The sequence below is a fragment of the Grammomys surdaster genome, unplaced genomic scaffold (genome assembly GCF_004785775.1).
Source record: "Grammomys surdaster isolate TR1022 unplaced genomic scaffold, NIH_TR_1.0 257, whole genome shotgun sequence".
Classification (NCBI taxonomy): domain Eukaryota; kingdom Metazoa; phylum Chordata; class Mammalia; order Rodentia; family Muridae; genus Grammomys; species Grammomys surdaster.
In genome coordinates, this window is record NW_021604698.1 from 5,199,587 (window position 1) to 5,219,294 (window position 19,708).

The window sequence follows — 19,708 nt, forward strand, 5'->3', positions numbered from 1 at the left end:
TCAGCTTGCTCACAGTGAATGCTCGGTGAGACTGGCCCGCATTAGAGATAAGCCAAGGATGTAACTCCGGGACTGGACGTCAAAACGAGGGTTCAGGTGTCTGTTCAAAGGGGAACATCTGGTAATAGAGACTACACAGGACTCGAGGCTTATTTAACGACTGTTCTACCCTTCAACTGTTGGCAGCAGAGATAAATGGGCAGCATATGTCTCCCTTAAAGGACCATGCTCCTATCTTAAGCAAACAAAAGCATCTTGATGTTCTTTTCTATTAAGAAAAAAACATGTAAAAGAACTAAAAATAATCTTAGGATTTTTTCCTTTTTCTTTTTTAGAGCCTCCCCCCCCCCACCCCAAACAAGTAACCTTCTCCATTTGGGCAGGCTCCTTCCACCAAGTGCACCAGAAAACATCAAGACAAAAGAACACAGGTATAAAGCCTTTCATGAAGGGACCTGGGATAGGACTTGGGATAAGGTGGAGGGTCCTTCATAAAAGGCTTTTAGGATTTTTTGTTGTTTGTTTTTTTAACGCAGAGCTAGACAAGGAAGTACCTTTATTGTTCCTCTGTCTGATGTTATTTTTCTAGCTCAAGAAAGACGCTCTTCAGGGGTCTTGGCTTTGTGTAGGAATCCCTGGTCTGAGGCTAACCTTGTGTAGCCCCACATTTTATTGCCTGCTCAGAAATACAGCCTCCTGAAGACCAAAGGTCAAGGCTTCAATGGCAAATGTCTGTGAGATGAACAGCCACTCGAGTCTCCTCTCTCCTGTACCCTCTGGAGCTATGACAATTCCCCGTTCTTCCTCTTTGCCTCAGCCCCCTAGGCCGAAGGAAAGCACCCACAGATGTCTCCGCTGCTGTATTGCCCACACATGGTTTTCTGTTACAGTCTTTCTCCCTCTCTTCCCAAATAACCATTCTGTTCATTTCTCTGTTCTCTTGTTCTTTAGGCTTGTGGATGCTTCAATAACTGTCTTACATATCAAATCTCTTGTTTGTTGTCTGTCTGTTTAAAATACTTAGCAGAGGGCTGGAAAGAAAGATTGCTCAGTGGTCAAGAGTACTTTGTGCTCTTCCAAAAGACCTGAGTTCAGTTCCCAGCACAAATCTGAATTCAGATTTATATGTGAAGACCCAGTAGCCCTCAGTGTGATGGAGGTGGGAGGTGGTTGATGATGTCGTGAAACGTGAACCCTTTGCACAGCTGTACCTTACTCTACTGTGCTGGGATGATTATCTTTAGTATGGATGGAAGGACGTAGCATAGCTGAACACATCTGTGACTGAGATGTAATCACTCTGCATCTCCATCGCTTTCCTGCAGCATTTCCCATTTCTGCATTATTATCATAACTGTGACCAGTGATCTATTGTGCTATTATTGTGCTATTATGCAATTAATCTATTGTTATATCTATTGTTCCTGAGTTCAGTTCCCAGCACTCACACTGGGAATCTCACAACTGCCTGTAATCACACTCTCGACAACCCCTTTCCACAGACACCCATACTTGTGTGTATACACTCACACAGACGTACACACGGACTGGACCCCTGGTGAAGACGCCATCTCTCCGCCATCCTCAGCTCCTCAGCCCCAACCCTCCTGTTTATCTTTTCTCATGGGAATCAAGAACTGTAGATCAGAAAGTACAGAGCATGTCGTGACAGAGACAGATATCTAGGGGATGCGGCCTCAAACGGAAGCACGCTGGGAACAGACAGCCACGATCACAAGTCAGGAGTCAGGCAAGAGGGCTCCTCTCCAGAGGACTGAGGAGGACACAGCTCTGCTACAGCTTCTAGAATGACAAGTGGACAGACATCTGCTAGTGAAGCCATCCATTTTGTGTCGCTTGCCTGCATCAGTGCGATCTCCTCGTTTGTAAAGGTCAGCTTGTAGTGCTGCCTAGAGATCTGAAGAGTAAACAGCACTGAGAGACGCAAGCGTCTCTCACAGGGAGAGGCGAGCAGATGCAGACTGTCTGTCATCTTCTTTGGACGAGAGGGTTGCCCTTCCACAGCACTCTCATCTAATCCAGGCTCAGTTCCAACTTCCTTACATGCCCACCGCGCACACATATGCCAGACACATCACTCTCTTTCACACACACACACACATATGCACACAGACCACTATATACATATGCCAGACACAACACAATACACGCCACACATGTATGACACACAAAGACCAAGCATATCAACATAGCACATACAGAGAACACACCACACTATGCCATGCACCGTACATATCATACATACCATGTCACATACGCATACTATACTATGCATACCACACCACAGACATCACATATACACACATCATACCATACCATTCCATACCATGCACATGCTACATGTACCACATTACATACCCATACCTCAGATCCATCAATCACACATACCAGACACACACGCATCACACATACCATACCTACCACACCACACCATGTATGCCACATATCAAACACATTACAACACACATGCACACGCACACGCACACGCACACATGTGTGCAGGGTCCATTCCATGTAAAACTTCTACTATGTGGTAGCAGAGTCTGATGATACTCTTGTCCTGACGTACCTCCTCTGTATGTAAAGTGTGGAGTGTGTGTTTGTGTGGAACATATGAGTGATGTGTCATTGATTTGCCTGAGGTATGGGTATGTAATGGACATGCAGCGGGTGCTCATATTTGCCCGACACTGACTTTAAGTCGTCTGGAAACATAGGAAGGATCCAAATCTAGCCCAGCTCTGAGAGGAAGCGGAACATCTACTAGTTTGCTCCTACCTCACCTGAAAGCATTTATTTACCCTTGTGGCTTTAACACTTTCAGTCTTAAAACCACAGGAAGCTGCAGGTCTGGAACAGTGGGATAACCTGGGCACTTCTTTTCCACTTGCTAATAATATATTTGCTTTGCTAGATAGAAAATGGACGGGACTTCTGGTCCTTTTCTGAGCTGAGAACAAAAGAGCAAAGGGGCAGAACAGAGACAGGAATGGGAGGAAGGAGACAGCAAACGCTCATGGAGCAGTTTGGTTGGGCTGTGTTTGCATCCACCTAGAAGCCCTGAAGGAGCCAGGCTACAGCATCTGTGCCCCCCTTCCCAACCCCCCCTCCCAGTGCAGGCAATCTGCTCAGCAAGTGCCTCTTAGGACACTTGAAAAGAATCGTCAGAGGAGGTAGGTAACATTCCAAGTGTCCACACTTCAAATGAAAAGGAGAGGCTTCCTAGCCTACGGCTGCTTAGAGGACACAGGGATGGAACCGATCTCAGTGGCACCTGCTCTCTGGCTACCAGCCTCTCAGAGCTGACCTTGAGACGAAACAGACAAAAAGCAGGCCTGCTGGGAGCTCCGCATACCACCAGCACGCTCCTTCACTTTGTTCCTGATCCACTTTACTGGGCACAGGGAGAACAGGGCTCCCGGAGTGACCTCTCTCCCTGCTAGTCCCGAGTTATTAAGACACAGAGGTTTCAAGCCATTAAAAGTGAATCTCCCCAACACAGCCAGAACTGTCAGGAGAGCAAGAATCCATGGAAACTCTAAACACCAATTAGGCAAAATCCTAAATTATAGAGTTCTCATTCTACAAAGAAACTCGGAGTATAATTTTGCCTCCTCCAGAAACCTACAACCGTTTCTGTCCTCCATCTGCAAAATACATTTCTTCCACCTAGTAGGCACTTCCCTGAGAGCTTTTCTGGACATCTCAAAATGGGACAAAGACTGTCAGCTAAGCACTGTGCCTGATACCCAGTAAGGATTGCGGGGAGGGAGGAGAGGAGAGAAGGAGGAGCAGAGAGGTCAGGAAGAAAGGAGACAGAGAAGGCATGTGAGAGAGAGACACACGGGGGTGAGAGGGAACATCCCGTTGGTTGTGAATGGCACCAAGAGTTCCTCACACACCCCACACACCCCGTAGGAAGCACGATAGCAGATACAGTATAAGATGGAACCTCTGTGCTTCACCATTTCCAATCCAGACAAGACAACGAGTGAACTCCACACAATAGGAAACTTCCAGCTGAGAAAATTCTGGAGGAGGGAGAGTGGTGAGAACTGAAGGAGAAAGGGCTTCCTGGGAGAGTTTCCCTTAACTGGACCACGGAAAGAGAACCGTCAGGAAAGAAAGCAGCAAAGTCCATGCTGGCACCTGTGCCAGGAAGCTCTCCTGGTCTCTGGAAGATCCCCTGTTATCTAATCTTTCCTAAGTTTCTTGGGGATCTCTTCAAAGAACCCAAGCTCCCCTGGAGGTCCACAAGGTCCTCAGCCACCAACCTAGGACACAATCCCTAGTACATGAGCTAGACCTCAGGTCTGAAAGGATGGCAGGTGCCCAAGAATGATACTTACTGGGCTGTAAGTCGGAGAAGTTTCTCCATGGCCTTTAGTGCACCGTCATCCCCTGAGTCCTGAAGAATTGCACAGTGGAGGGAGGAAGCTCATGAAGTCTCAGCCCTAGACAAAAGCTACAGGGAACTAAGGAATGCTGGGAGTGGGAGAAGCACCCTTCCTCAGGGAAGAGCACAGATGCTCATTATCCAAAACAATGTGGTCAGGTTAAAAGCATATATACAACTAACATTACATAGACTGAGAAGGCTGTATTTCTATATTTAGAAACACACACACACACACACACCAATGATTAAAGAAAAGGGAGTCATGAATTTGGAATTAGGAGTAGGAAAGGGAAGGGGAGAAATAATATCATGTGTTAGAATAAAAAATATTTTAAAAAGAGAACTGCCCAGTGGGAACACAGTACAGGTTCGGGAACACTAAGAATTGTTGGCTGCAAGTCTGCCCTGACCTGTCTTTCAGTGGCCCTGTGGTAATCCTGTCTTTATTAGGTTGTTGGATCCTGGCCTCTTCCACCATCCTTGTCTGTGAAGCTCTGATGGCAGAAGCCATGGGCTCTCAGGTGGGCCAGACCTGGGTTTTCCTCTTCTTTCAGTGAGTCCATCATGAACGAAGCCCATCCAAGGTAAAGGTCTTCTCAGAATGTCCCTTTTTCCAGGTGCCCACTTGCTAGAGACCCCTAATGGCTTTCAAGTGTCACACACTGACCTCCGTCATACTTGAAGGTTTCTAGACCATAGGGACTTTCTGACTCTGGCCCAAACTGGCTTCTACTGTCTCATTACCTGGCAGGAGGTTTCTTGAAATAAATATCAGCTGGGCCAAGAGAACAGGAGCCCTAGGATTTAAGGAGGGTGAGGTGTGGGGGGGAGAGGGGGAAAGGGTTACTGGGGGTCAGTAAGAACAGATTACGCACCCTGCAGAGCCTGGAAGGGAATGGGGGACAGGAATGTGAGTCAACTCCGAGGGGTCATGAGAAGGAAGAACATTAGGATTTGAACCCTTGGCACAGGAAATTCCTCAATGAATCCTTAGTCAAACCAGGGGCCTGGATTCGTGTTTTGGAAAGATGTTCCCCAGCTTCAATATAGTTTAGCTATCAGGGGCTTCCTGTGTTAATGAGTCATTTTGTAGAGATCCCGTCTCATGTGTACCACCCACTACTACTCATATCAACCTGCTATCCAGGCACCTGGACACTCCGATTTATAGTTCTGAGGGAGATGATCAGGTGTGCTGTGGGAGAGGACCGGGGTGCACAGGAAAACCCTGAGCTAAGAGTCTTTTCAGGCCCTTAGATCTGAGGCGGTCAGTCTATCATTATTCCTAAGGTCAAATATATTTTCTGGTAAGTCACTGAATTTTTAACGTCTCTATTTCACAGCACATCAGAAGCCTGTTTCTCTAAGCATGTTCCAACAGGAGACGGTGTCTATAAATCATGCGATTAAGTTATTACAGGATAAATCAAGAGCATCTGTGTGGGTGCGAGCCTAGGGTTCTGACGCTGGTGATTCGCTACAGTGCTTAGTGCTATCTCGGTTTACGTGGTGTCACAGAGCCAAGAGGCTGTTCACAAACCGTCACCACTAAGCCTGCAACCACCAAGACACCAGCTCTAGGATCTGGCTCCAAACCTGCTGTTCTTATACTGTATACCCATGGATAAGACGCACCAAATACACACAGTGAAGGCATGATACGGGCTGAAAGATTCAAAACAAACGGTAAACAGTATCTATTCTTTTAGCCCTTGCCTTCCAAAATATGACTGAAACTGGGCAAACTTTGTCACTGTCCCATATACTCATTGGCAGATTTTTCCCCACCATCAGACGTACTGCAGCAGCTGTGGACTCCCCAGTCGTATTTAATGTTTTGATGCTTAAAAATGTGTATTTCATGTGCATGTGTATTCTCATATATGTTCAAGGGTTATGGTATACATATAAAAGTATAAAACAACTTGAAGGAACTGGTTCTCTCCTTTGCCTGGGTAGGGACTTGGATCAAACGTGGGCCATCATGCTTTGGAGACAAGCGACTTAACCACAGAGCCATCTGCCGGCTCGAAGTTGTACTTCTTTCTAGCTTGACTCTAGACTTGTCTCTAAGCCTGCCCAACTCTTGGGAGGATACTGATTCCCACCTAATTTGTAACTAACATGTTTGCAGCCATTTCGGTTTTGGTACTTGGCTGTGAATTACTCTAAGACTAAGTAATTATGGTAAGTGAACTAAGCCGGGGTGTTAGTATTGCCAGTTTCCAGAATATTCTAAACAGTTAGTGGTAGGTAGATGAATAGGTGATGTTCAGGGCAACAGAAAGCACCATCCAAGCTACCTTAGACCTATTTTTGTGTCATGTGGGACACACATGAGTCAGCCTTCTTCTATGATTAGTAGTTATAAAATGATCTCATTTAATTTACTAAATGCCAACCCTAAATCATACTGTAATGCCGAACACTGTTCTGGAATCGTAGCCATGATTCTAGCCACTGGTCAAACCCGGTACTTCCTGAGAACCTTTAGAAAGAGGTGTTTGCTGATTGCATTAGCCTTGATTTATGAAAACTAAATCTACAGACTTAGAACCTGCTAATGAGAGGTTATTTGACCTACAGAAGCCCTTCTTCAATGTGCAGGAAAGGGGCCATTACAAGTGTCCATCAATTTCAAACTCTCCTGCATGTTAAGATAAAATTCAGCTTGCCAAAGTGCTTTTTAAAAGAAAATTTAAAAAACTTTTATTTTATTTTATTTTATTTTATTTTATTTTATTTTATTTTATTTTATTTTATTTTATGTGTATGAATGTTTTGCCTCCATGTATGCCTGTGCATCATGTGTGTGCCTGGTGCTCAAAGAGTCCAGAAGAGGGCACAAGACAGTTGTGAGCTCCCTCAGGTCATTTGGAAGAATATTGATGCTCTTAGTCACTGAGCCATCTCTCCAGCCCCAAAGATTTGATTATGTATGAGTATTTTGTGTGCATGTACATCTGCACATCAGAAGAGGGCCTCAGACAGTTGTAGTCCACCATATAGGTGCTGAGAATTGAATTCAGGACCTCTGGAAGAGCAGCCAGAGCTCCTACACGCTGAGCCATCACTCCAGCACTGAAGCTTTTCAAGGTAATAAAATCACTTCCCAATGCTATCAGTATGGCTAATAAGGTATTTGCAGAACATGCAAGAGGCACAACTACAGAAATGTATCAGGACAGAGAACCAATGTGTGACAGAAAAGGAGAAGGGAGCTCAAAGCCCTGTGTTAAATCATGCAAAAAAAAAAAATGCTCGAAGAGAGAAAGAAGCACCTTAACCAACTAACTGCTGAGAACCGGCTACCTGCCCTGCAGCACACGGCCATTAGCAGCTGTTGGATGCCACCAGACTTGGATGTAGACTTTTGTTTCTGTGCTGGGATCACCTCAGCCACTCTTCCTGACCTGCACACTGGTTTGATACTGGATCCTCCCTAGTGAACAAGCTCAGCCTCCAAGCCAACGTAACTCCGTCCTTGTCTTTTAGTCTTCATCAGCTGGGCACTCCAAGAGCTGGGGTCTCCTGAATCATTAGTTTGCAGTCTCAAACTTCCTGGCTTCATAGCTCTAAGGCGTTAAAAGGACACCAGCAGATGGAACCATGATGGTTCTGATCAAAGCAGAACACTTTGCTTAGGTTGGAAGCAAACCCCATGAAATAGAATCAGATTGGGGCTTCCTTGAGGAGAAATATAAGACACTGTAAGACGATCAGCACACACCAGACAGACATCTGTGGTATTCTACACTCTCAGTGACTCACTGGGCACAAGTCAGTATTCGTCTTAAAGTATTGCTTACTGTTAATAAATTTAATTAATAGTATTATAATTAAAAAGTTTAATTGATAAGTAATGTTATTTATTACTTGTATCTTTAGTAGACTCAGAACTATTTTTCTTTCCTTTAAAGTAAATCTCATCACTAGAATATTAGTCCCACCACCTCACACATTTTGAAGGACCTGTATTGCGGCAATTCATAGGTAGTTTAATAGCTGTAATCAAAGCCAGTAGCTCAGTGTCAACTTGTGGAGACATTTGTCTTTGGCCCCGGTCAGTTTACATTTTTTGACATCAGTGACTTGGAATAAGGCCTAGAATCTATATGGATCAATAAATAATAGAAAGGCAGAGTCAAATCAGAATAAGCGAAACAATGACATCATTCTTCCTCCTTTATTTGAGTCACGAACTACTATGCATTCATTCATGGTGCTTTGTAATGTTTCAGGCTTTGTGTTAAGACAGAGTCTCATGTATCTGAGGCTGGCCTTGGACTTGCTATACAGCTAAAAATGACCTTGAGTTTCTGATTCCCTGCCACCACCTCCTGAGTCCTGGAATTATAGATTTGTACTACCATGCCCAGTTTCTGTGCTACCGGTAAAACCCAAAGCCTCATCTATGCTAGGGAAGTTATCTGCCAACTGAGTTATGCTCCCAGCCCACATTTATGTCTTTAAAAATTAATTTTGAAGGGACACACAGGGAAGAACAGATTTGGTAATGGATTAAGAATCATAATCCAAGCCATCATAGCAACGATAGTGTAATCCACAGTCATAGTAACAGAAGCTTACTGCTAGGCCATGCCTAGAGTATACACTCAGTCCTAGATGCTACATGTTAAAAGAGACATTTAAGATAAATTATTTGTGTAAAAGAATGAAAGAATAAGCAAGCTAGAAAAAAGCTAGAATCCCAGGAGAGTATAGATTTATTTTCAACAACTGAAAGATTGTGTCCCCTTGTACATTGTACAAGACTTCTGATCTATGTACTGAAAGTCTTGTTGGTGGTCCCAAACCTACCAGTCAAACTTCCTTTCAGTGTAAAGATAGTTTCCTCTCTCTCCTGGAACTCCTTCTGTAGACCAGAACTCAAACTCCCAGATATACTCCTGCCTCTGCCTCTCATGGGCCAGGATTAAAGGTGTGCACCATTACTGTCTGTCGGATAGTTTTTTTTTCTTTTTCTTTTTCTTTTTTCTCTTTGATATGATGCAATCGTGGACTATGGTGTCCTCATGTGTGCATGGCACCATGGGAAATGTTCAAAGTGATGCTGAATTTCCGAGTAACAGGGCTGAAGGAGGAATGGCATCAAAAGATACAGAGCTTTCCTCCTCAGGTTGCTGAAGTCCTTAATTGCTGTGCATCCAGAACCCTTAGGGGTGATTCTTTGGGTCACAGCTGATCTGAGGCTCCTCTCTACATGGCTTTCGTCCTCAGGTCTGAGTCCAGCTGAGGTGTCATTAGTTATTTTCTGGCTGCTGTGATCAAGCACTGGCAAAAGTAGTTAGGAAGAAAGAGTCGGCTCCTGGCTCCAGGGCTGTGGTAGGGAGGCCGTGTCAGCAGGAACTTGAACCCTAGTCATATTGTATTCACGGCCATGAAGCACAGGTGTGAACGATGTCCTTACACTACTTTTGCTTTCTTCTCAGTCTAGGACAGCATTCCATGGGCAGTGCTGCCCACACTAAAGGTGGGTCTTCCTACCTCAATGAGCCCAATCCAGACAGTCCTTCATAGGTGAACCTGGAGGCTTGTCTCTTAGATGATTCTACATCATATCAAATTGACCATCAGTATCAACCCTTACAGTGAGGAAGCACCAGGAACTATAGCCACAGAGGCTCTAGTAGCCTGGGCCTGGTCTTTCCTCCTTAGGCCTAGGTCTTCAAGGCTACATCCTAAGTGTGCCATGAATCCCCCTTTCTTTGATCACACTGTGCAGGCTCTGCTCTTGATTACCCACAAACCAAAGATTGCTCAGTTCCTGCCTCGTATCCTTTACACTCCAACACCACCACAAAACAGTTCTAGTTTATTAACTGGGAATTCTGATCATAACTTACAGTAGATTTGTTTTCCATAGAGCACTGACCTCTACTCCTTCAGGGAAGTAAGACAAAAATTCAAATCAACCTCAGAGTCTCTTACCTTGAGTGTATCAAGTTTGTGAAAGAACAAAAGCCAAATGCAGGGAGAAGGTAACAACCAATGCTAGAATGGTGTGGATGAGAGAGCCCTATTCACTGCTGGTGGAAATGCAAATTAAGTTAGCCACTATGGAACCCAATATAGAGGCTTCTCAAAGAACTGACACTAGGCCTTCCACACACCACAGCTAAATAACCTCTAAGTATCTGCCAAAAAGACTTGACATATCACAGAGATACTTGTACACTGTTGCAGCATTGTCCACAACAGCTAAGTTATAGAACTATCCGACGTGTCCAACAACAGAGGAGTGGACAAGGGAAATGTGTGTGTACAGGACAAGGTGTGTGTTTCAGCCATCAGTCAGAGTCAAATCATGTTTGCAAGACAATGAACACAACTAGCGCTAATTATATTAAGTAACTAAGCAAGTGAGTTCACAAATGCTTTCTCTCATTTGTGGTTCCTAGGTTTGTGGTTCGTGTGCGTGTGCGTGTGCGTGCGTGTGTGTGTGTGTATGTGTGTATGTGTGTCTGTGTGTCTGTTTCTGTGTCTGTGTATGTAAGTAGAAACTGTGTAGAGGTACAAAGAGAATCAATGTGTGAGGGAGAGACAGAAAAGGGGATCACAAGGGTCTGAGGGGAATGTGCTCAACAAAAAACTATATACATACAGAAAAGCTTTAGAAATAAAACAAATATAACAGAAAAACCTCTGGAAATAGATTCGCTTACATTTTGGATTTTAAAGAAGACATGCCCCAGTATATGTTTGATTGAGGGCACACCCCTTATGAATGAAGTATCAATCTATCTCTAACACTTTCCCCTTAGATGTGCCTCGTGTCTCTCATTTCTGGCCTGGAACCAAGGAAATGGCAAAGCCACTAAAGTGTCATTTGCTATGCATCTGGCATGACAACTAATTAGTGGGCTTTATTAGGCTAGGTGGGGGCAGGAGGACCTTGTGAGCCAAGCTTAAGACTCGGTTGGGTGTCAGTGATCCAGTGTCTCCAGTGAAGCCCAGACATCAGTCTGTTCCTCCCCAAACTCCTGGTGAAGCTCAGCCATCCCTAAGTAATGGCTTCAAGTTCCTCATGAGCAAGCCCTGCTAGATCAAAGCAGTCCGAACTGCCTTGTTTTGATGACTTGCCAGAAAAATGAACCAGAAATATGAGCATTAAAAGTTCCTTCAGGAGGCAAATACTCAGAAACCTCGGCCAGGCCAAAATCTATCTGAGACTTTATCAGACCCCAGCCACAAGGATTGGATAAAAATGATGACAGGCTGAGACATGCTAGACTTGCCTCCCAATGATGGTAATATTGGCTGTGGATTTGACAGCCTGTAGACTCGCCCAGGAGACAAGCCTCCAGGCATGCCTGTGAGGGGTTCTCGAGAGTAGGTTAGCCTCTGGGCATGGCTCAGAGGGAGTATCCAGACTAAGTCAACAGATATGGGAAGACTGTTCATTGCAGATGACTGGGCCTGGGGGCCCAGCGTGCATAGAGGAGCAAGCTAGGTGAGCACAAGCAGTCATGGTTACCCACTTCCTGATTGTGGATGCAGTGTGATCAGCTGCCTCGAGTTCTTGGCACCACAGTTCCGGGCCATGATGGGTGTAAGCTAAACTTGTGAACCGGCATATGCCATGTCTTTCTTTAGCTGCTTTTGTTGGGGTATTTTATCACTATAACAAGATAAGTAACAAATACAGTCCACACTGTGATGCATTGTGAAATATTGCAGTGGAAGAGGTCTATACCTCATAGAAACAGAGTTCTATGTATGTGGCCTTTGTGTCTGGCTTCTTACACCGAGGAGCTGAAAACTGTGTCATTTCCTCAGAGGCTTAAATATAGTTAACATAAGAACAGCAACTCCATCTCCCAGTATGTATTTTTCAAAATGGAATGTATGTCTATAATAACTTACTGAATACAAATGCTCTTAGCAGTATTATTTATAAGAGCCCCCAAACTGATACAAACCCAAATATCTCTAAACTGATACGTGAATATAATAAAAAATAATAATATCTGTAAAAATGTATATCCATAAAATGGAATGTCATCCAGCAGTTAAAAGGAATGAAGTAGTGGTACCTGTAACAATCCAGGTGAAACTTGAATGTAGCTAAGTGAATGGCGCTAAGTGAGAAGAGCACATGCTACCCTTTGGTGAGACTGTTCAGAACAGGCAAGTCCATGAGGACGGAGAGTGTACTTGTAGATGTGTTTGGGAAGGAGTAGGAGAATAAGGTAATGATAGCCGAGGACTGATAGCAATGCCCTACTGATGATTGTGGTGATGGTGGTACAACGCTGAATATATCGAGACTCACAAAACTGTATATTTTAAATAGGAAAGTTGACAGGACTCAGTGGATACAGAGAGTGCCATGCAAGTCTGAGGACCTGAGTTTGAATCCTCAGAACTCATATAAAAACTAGACATGACAGCACATGTCTGGAATTCCAGAGCTCCTCCCCGGAAGCTCATAAGCCCTCCAGCCTGGTGTACACAACAGTGCTCAACAAGGTCAAACGTGAGGCAACACCAGTGCTGTCCTCTGATCTCCATACACATGCCATGACATTTGGGAACTATGACATGCACAAGGCTATACTCAAACAAGCGTACACACACACACCTGCACACACATGCACACTTACACACAAGCATGCACACACACAGTCACCCATGTGCACATACCCACGTGCGCGCGCGCGCACACACACACACATCAGGAAAAATAAATAAACTATTTCTATAGCAAGTAAACTACATCTCAACAAATCTGCTAGCCAATAATGAATATCTAGAAGAAAATAATGATGAAACTATAACATTTAGTTAAAGAAAACTGTAAAGTCCTACAATGCCGTTAAGACACAACAAAGACTTATACATGAACTCAGGAAAGAAAAAAGTTAAGTATAAAAAGTGATGAGTGAGCCGGGCGGTGGTGGTGCATGCCTTTAATCCCAGCACTTGGGAGCCAGAGGCAGGAGGATTTCTGAGTTCGAGGCCAGCCTGGTCTACAGAGTGAGTTCCAGGACAGCCAGGGCTAGACAGAGAAACCCTGTCTCGAAAAAAAACAAAAAAACAAACAAACAAAAAAAAAGTGATGAGTGTAAAAACACAATAAATAATAAAAATAATGGAACAAGCAAAAGTGGAATGAAGTGACCAGTGAATAAAAAGTCCAATTTGGGAGAGAAAAGATCAACAAAAGACGCCTATGAAATAGGCATCTGTAAACGCGAATGATAAAACAAAGGAGCAGACTGAACAAACAATACCCAGACAGTAGCTATAGTAGGAACACGGATGCCACGGAAGGGGAAACAGAGGGACCTGCCGCACAGTTTTATGTCAAAAACTTGGAAAATGCCGTTCTCAAAAGCCAGAGCAAAATTCTGAAATCCACTAAAATGAACTGAAACAGCACCAAGGATGTAGTTTCCCCACGGAGCATCTCCACACTCCGCCGCTGAGAACTCCACTGGGTCAGATAACCTTTGCTGGTCCCGGACAGGGAACAGTGGAGCACTAGCAGAGCACGGCAAAGCACCAAGAGCAAAATATGGCAGCCAGAGGAGGGCAAACCTCTACTGAGGATTTCCTGGCAAGGCCTGGCTCAGCAGTTAAGAGCACTGGCTGCTCTTCCAGAGGTCCCGAGTTCAATTCCCAGCAACCACATGGTGGCTTACAATCATCTGTACTGGAATCTGATGCCCTCTTCTGGTGTACAGGTATACATGCAGACAAGCACTCCAAGCAGAATTCATACAAAATACATAAAAGCCGAACGAGAAAGTAAGAAGAAAAATCCATCAGTCAAAGTTTGCCATGTTTGTAGATTAAAAATAAGTAAATAAAATTCAGAGAAATCTGGTCTCAAAAAGTAAAAACAAAACAAAAGCAGTAGCAACAGCAACAGCAAAAACAAACAAATAAAATAACGATATATTTGAGTTTACAAATAGAATACCCACTTTCCTTTAAAAGATGGGGCACACACTAAGCCCATGTTTTCATTTAATTAAATCAGTTTATTTTATATGTTTAAGGATGTTGCCTACATGTTTGTTTATATACCACATGCATGTCAATATCCACAGAAACTATGAGACAGTACTGAATCTGGAATTGGAATGACAGAGAGTTATGAGCCACTATGTGTGTGCTGGGAATCTAAACCAGGTCTTCAGAAAGAGCAGCCAGTGTTCCTAACCTCACAACCATCTCTCCAGCCTAACTCTCTTTTTATTTTTAGTTTGGGGGTAGTAGTGCTTACTGCTTGGGATCAAATTCAGGGCCTTATGCTTGCAAGACTAAAATTTCTATCAGCTCAGCTGCGTCCCCAGTGTTCTTGTTTAAAGATAATTCATAAGAACCAGAAATGAAAGGAACCTCTTCAACCCCTGGAAGCGATCTCTCCTATCAAAAACCTAGAGCAGTACAGCACAGTGCTCTAAGATGTTCTCACGGAGGAGCACAGGTAGGAAGGAGGGCAAGCGTCCACACCACAGTTCAGCATTCTCAGAATATCAGCAGATGCATTCTATAGAGAAGGAAGCATCTTTGTGCAGCAAAGGAGAATGAAACTTGCAGATACAAGAACAGAACTGGAACATTACACTGAGTTGACCGGACCCAAACAGAAGAATGCCATGTGCTTTCTCTCATGTGTGCAATTTAGCTCTGAATATTTAGATATGAGTTAATAATATGGCGTAACTACAGAAGACGGGGCAGTAGAAAGGTCATGTGGAGATGGGAGAGAAGAGGCTCTAGCGAGGGTGACTGTGGGACACAGGTGGTATCAAAGGGGAAGTGGGAAAACCACCGGGGGCAGGGAATTGGTAGGGAAAGGATTATCTGCTCAGGAAGAGAGATGAATGTCACTAGAGGTGTTTGAGAAAGAGACACTGTTTTATAGGCTTGCTTAGGGATAGATAGATAGATAGATAGATAGATAGATAACAGTGTGTGTGCAAGCAAATATATGTATGTGCTGTGATGTATGTGTGTCAGTATATGTATGTGATATGTATGTGCATTGGTATATCTGTGCCTCTGTGTGTGTGTGTGTATGGTGTGGTGTGCATTTATGCATGTGTGTATATGTAAGTATATGTATGTGTGTGCATGTGTTTCTCTGTAGTTCTCCACAGACAAGTTACCCAACAAGGGAGATGCTGCTGCCTGTAGGATTGACACTATCTGACAAACTCCAGCTCCAGGCATGGGAAACCTCCCGTTGGAGTGTTAGTCACAAGGGCCCAGGAGACTCCTAAACCAACATAAGCTATTGCCACTCCCCTTGTCTCCCAGAACTGAAAGGTAAGACCCTAAGCTTCCAAAGAAGTAAAGGATCAATAGCTGTGAAGCCCAGGATGCACAACCATGACTGGCCAGGCAAAATATCCTCAGCGGTGCAATAGTGGCACTGTTATCTAGGAGGCAACCAATGGATGTCTAATCGGACTTGGGGCCACTCAATACGGTACTGTAAATGTAGCCAACCACCCACGGCTGGAGTAGGTAATGGACCCTGAGAAGGGTCCTACCACTGCCTAAACCAATACAACTTCCAACTGTATTCTAAATACTTCTTATATCCACAGATACGTATAGCTCTCACTCCTCATTAAAGAAACCCCCTTTTACAGAAGGTGGAGATTATGACACTGACCCACAACTAGTCAAAACTCATAAAATAGGTAATCATAGCATGCCTAACTCCAGCTAATCCATCTACGACACAACCCCTACACCTAAGGCTCAGGGACTATCACAGAAGATGAGGCAGAAGGATTGTGACAGCCAGAGAGCTAGGATGCTTGCTGTGAGGCAATGCCATCTAGATCTAACAAGGGAGCTGCACCTATGGAATCTCAACAAAATGTTGCCTAAGCAGTCTGCATGAACACCACCAGTGATGTGCCAGTTTGGTCGGGGGAATCTCATAGGACCCCACACCTAGATGAGGAGCTACAAGCAATCACTATCTGCTGAGAGAAAGAGAATCAGTTTTCTCCACAGACAATTCCCCTGATCAGGTATTCAAATATAAGTGATCAGTCTTAAATGCACATGCATACAAACAACACTAAACAGACTCATATATAACAGCAGGTATGTATGTGTATCTGTAATAATAATCATTTTAAAAGAGGGCATAAGTTAGAGAGGAATTGGGGACAAACCAAAGGGGTCAGACAGGGTTGTGTAGACACTATGCAAATATGGTACTCATGTATGAAATTCACAAAACTAATTTTTTAAATAAAAAGGCACAGACATCACAGACAAGCCATTGCAGCTGATAAAAGAAAGAGCAAGTCTCTGGTTGCAGGATTAACATAAAAACAAAACAGTATATACTTTTCTACCTGTTAACAATAACGAACAAGAAAATAAAACATCAGTCTACTCATAGCAAAAAAAACAAAAAACAAAAAAAACGCAAAAACGACCCACAGGATATACACATGGAACATTTAAAAGCTTCATGGAAAAATTATAAAACCTTATTAAGGATAAAAGGAAGTACTGAATAACGGCAAGGAGACGCAAAGGCGTAAACATGTCAGTTCTGCCCGCATTATCTATAAAGGAATCTCGGTTTCAAACAAAAACACTGAAGAATTTGGGTGGTTTCTAAACCAACTCTAAAATTTATATGGAAAAGTAAATTGTCATTGGTAACACAGTGTGGAGAAAGAGGAAAGGCAGGCAGGCAAAGCTGCCTCCAGGGGAAAACGTCCTAGAGAGGTACAAAAGTTAAAAACGGGGACACAGAAAAGGAGCCCAGTGGTGACGAAGCTAAGCTGATAGACTCTCTGGCTGGGTAAACTGTGTGTGGCGGTGCACATCTGTAATCCTGTCATTCAGAAGGTGGGGGCAGGAGGATCGGAAGAAAGTTCTAGGTCATACTCGGATGCATAGCAAGTCAGAGGCCAGCCTGAACTACATGAGACCTTGACTCAAGACGACAGAGGAAGACGAGGAGGAGGCGGAGGAGAGAAAGCTTGTGGGTACAGGAAAGTCACCGTGGCAGAGGTGGCTTTATAGATCGGCTGATTAGTAAGAGAGGATGGGCACAATGAGCTTTCATATAAAAACCCCAAATGGAGTCCTACATCAGTGACTCAAAATGAACGGGAAGACCTCACTCTGAAAAACTTGCATCCTAAACGCTGAGGTGCAGGGGAGAGGGGTTCCCTGTTCTCCGGAAACCTGCCAAGCTCTCTGCCAAACATCTGCATCTGCTTGTTCTCTGCTTCTCAAGCCTTGTCTTCCCAAGTGAGACTCTTAAATAACGCATCGCCAGACTGAGTCCCTTTACTTGGAAGATCCAGACGGGCAGGAATTGGCTGCGCAGTCTCTCTAGACCCCAATGCTTCCCTGGAGCAATGCACGCAGAGGATTCTGGGTCTAGGGTAAGTGGTGCCTCCCCGTAAGACCCATTTGGCTCCAGGAATGTCTCCCTCACTGAATCTCATGCTTCTTTTCCTCTCGGTCTCACTCACACAGACACCGTCTCGTTTCCTTTCTCCTTACATAGATCAGAGAAGACTCTTTTGCAGCCAGCTACCAACAGTAGCTGACCTCAACACTGAGCATAGCTTTTTAACAATCATGCTCTGTTTACATTAGAGACAACCAAAACTGTCATAAAGACCGTAGCTGCAAGACCTATAACAAAGGAACTGATAAAAGACATCTATGAATATTTTTTCATAAAGACAATGAATGTATTGACCAAGCCAAATTTAAAAAAAAAAAGACATTTACTGTTATAGAGAAGTTATATTTAACTAAGAAAGAACCCAAATAAAAAACAAGTTAAAAAACCACTAGAAATACCCTAATAGGAAGGTGGGGGGGGATGAAAAACAAGTACTTATTTTCACAAATATATATGTGTGTATGTATATTCTATTTGGTTTTGATAAATATAGAATCATAGTATTTGTAACCTATGTAATTAAAAAATTATTAGTAGTATTGTGCATATGTGTGCAGGATGTATATGTAGGTATGCATGTCACAGTGCATGTGTGGAGGTCAGAGGACAGGTTTGTGGACTGTGTTCTCCCTTCTACTTTCATATAGGTTCTGAGACTTGAACAGGTCACCGGGCTTTCATAGCAAGCACCTTTACCCGCTGGACCATCTCACTGGTGTGTCGTGTAATTGTTAACTAAGGTGAGTATGTCTTACAGTTTAGCCATACTCTGAATGCAAACATACATAAGATGAGCATCATGATTCTATTCACACATTTTAATGTTTCACTGAAATAGAATTACACCCCTCTCCCCTTCCTCCCTCTAGCACTCCCAGCTGCCCTCCCCGAGCCCCTCTCATTCCCCAAATCTGCTGCACTGTGTCCAGCTGTGGTTTCTGTGATGGTCTCCATGTGCTGTAACGAAAGGCTTCTTGGATGAGGAGTGACAGCCACGCTTATCTGTGGGTGTGAGGATGAGGTAAGGAATTGTGTAAAGCAGGCTTAGTAGAATCTTTTCTAAGCTCCAAACTTCACAGGCCCCAGAAAGCTGACTATGTTTCAGTACCACACACGGCTTCCCTCCTGCTGAGTGCACCTTAGCTCCAGTCAGACAGCAGCTGACATGTGAGCCCCCGACTGTACTTTTACACATCTTGCCGTGCTGGTAATTGTCATGGTTCATAGGCTTGCCAGTTTAACAGCTTCCCTCCCTTGGGAGTTTAAATAGTATTTTCTGGAATGATGGAAGCTAGACTGTAGGAAAGAGGCCTTCAGGTCAGATTCAGCTGGAATCATCTGAGCCCTGTGCCCTAAGTCTAGGGTATCCACAGCAATAGAGACCTACCCTCAACCCCTGAGAGACAACCAGGGGCTACAGAGATAGTCTATATTGTTTTGGGAGTCACTTGGGCTGTCCTGATCAATCATCAAAAGAAGGTTTCTTGTGCCTGGCACTGGGGGTTTTGTTAGTCTATGGTTCTTGAGTGGAGCATTGTCAGCCCAAGTGGCTTAACATCCTTTAAGATATACACAATATGTGTGTGTATATATACATGTATTATGCATAAGTTTAGGTAAATATGAAATAATATGATTCCTTGAAAGTTATCAAACAATCTTTCTGTTATTTGTCTCTCATCCTCCTCCTTCTGTGTTGTCCTCCCTCATCCTCCTCTTTCTGTATCGTCGCCCCTCCCTGGTCCTCCTGTGTTGTCTTCCCTCCCTCCTTCTTCTTCTTCCTCGTTCTCCTCCTCTTCCTCTTCTTCCTCCTCCTCCTCTTCCTCCTCCTCCTCCTCTTCCTCCTCCCCCTC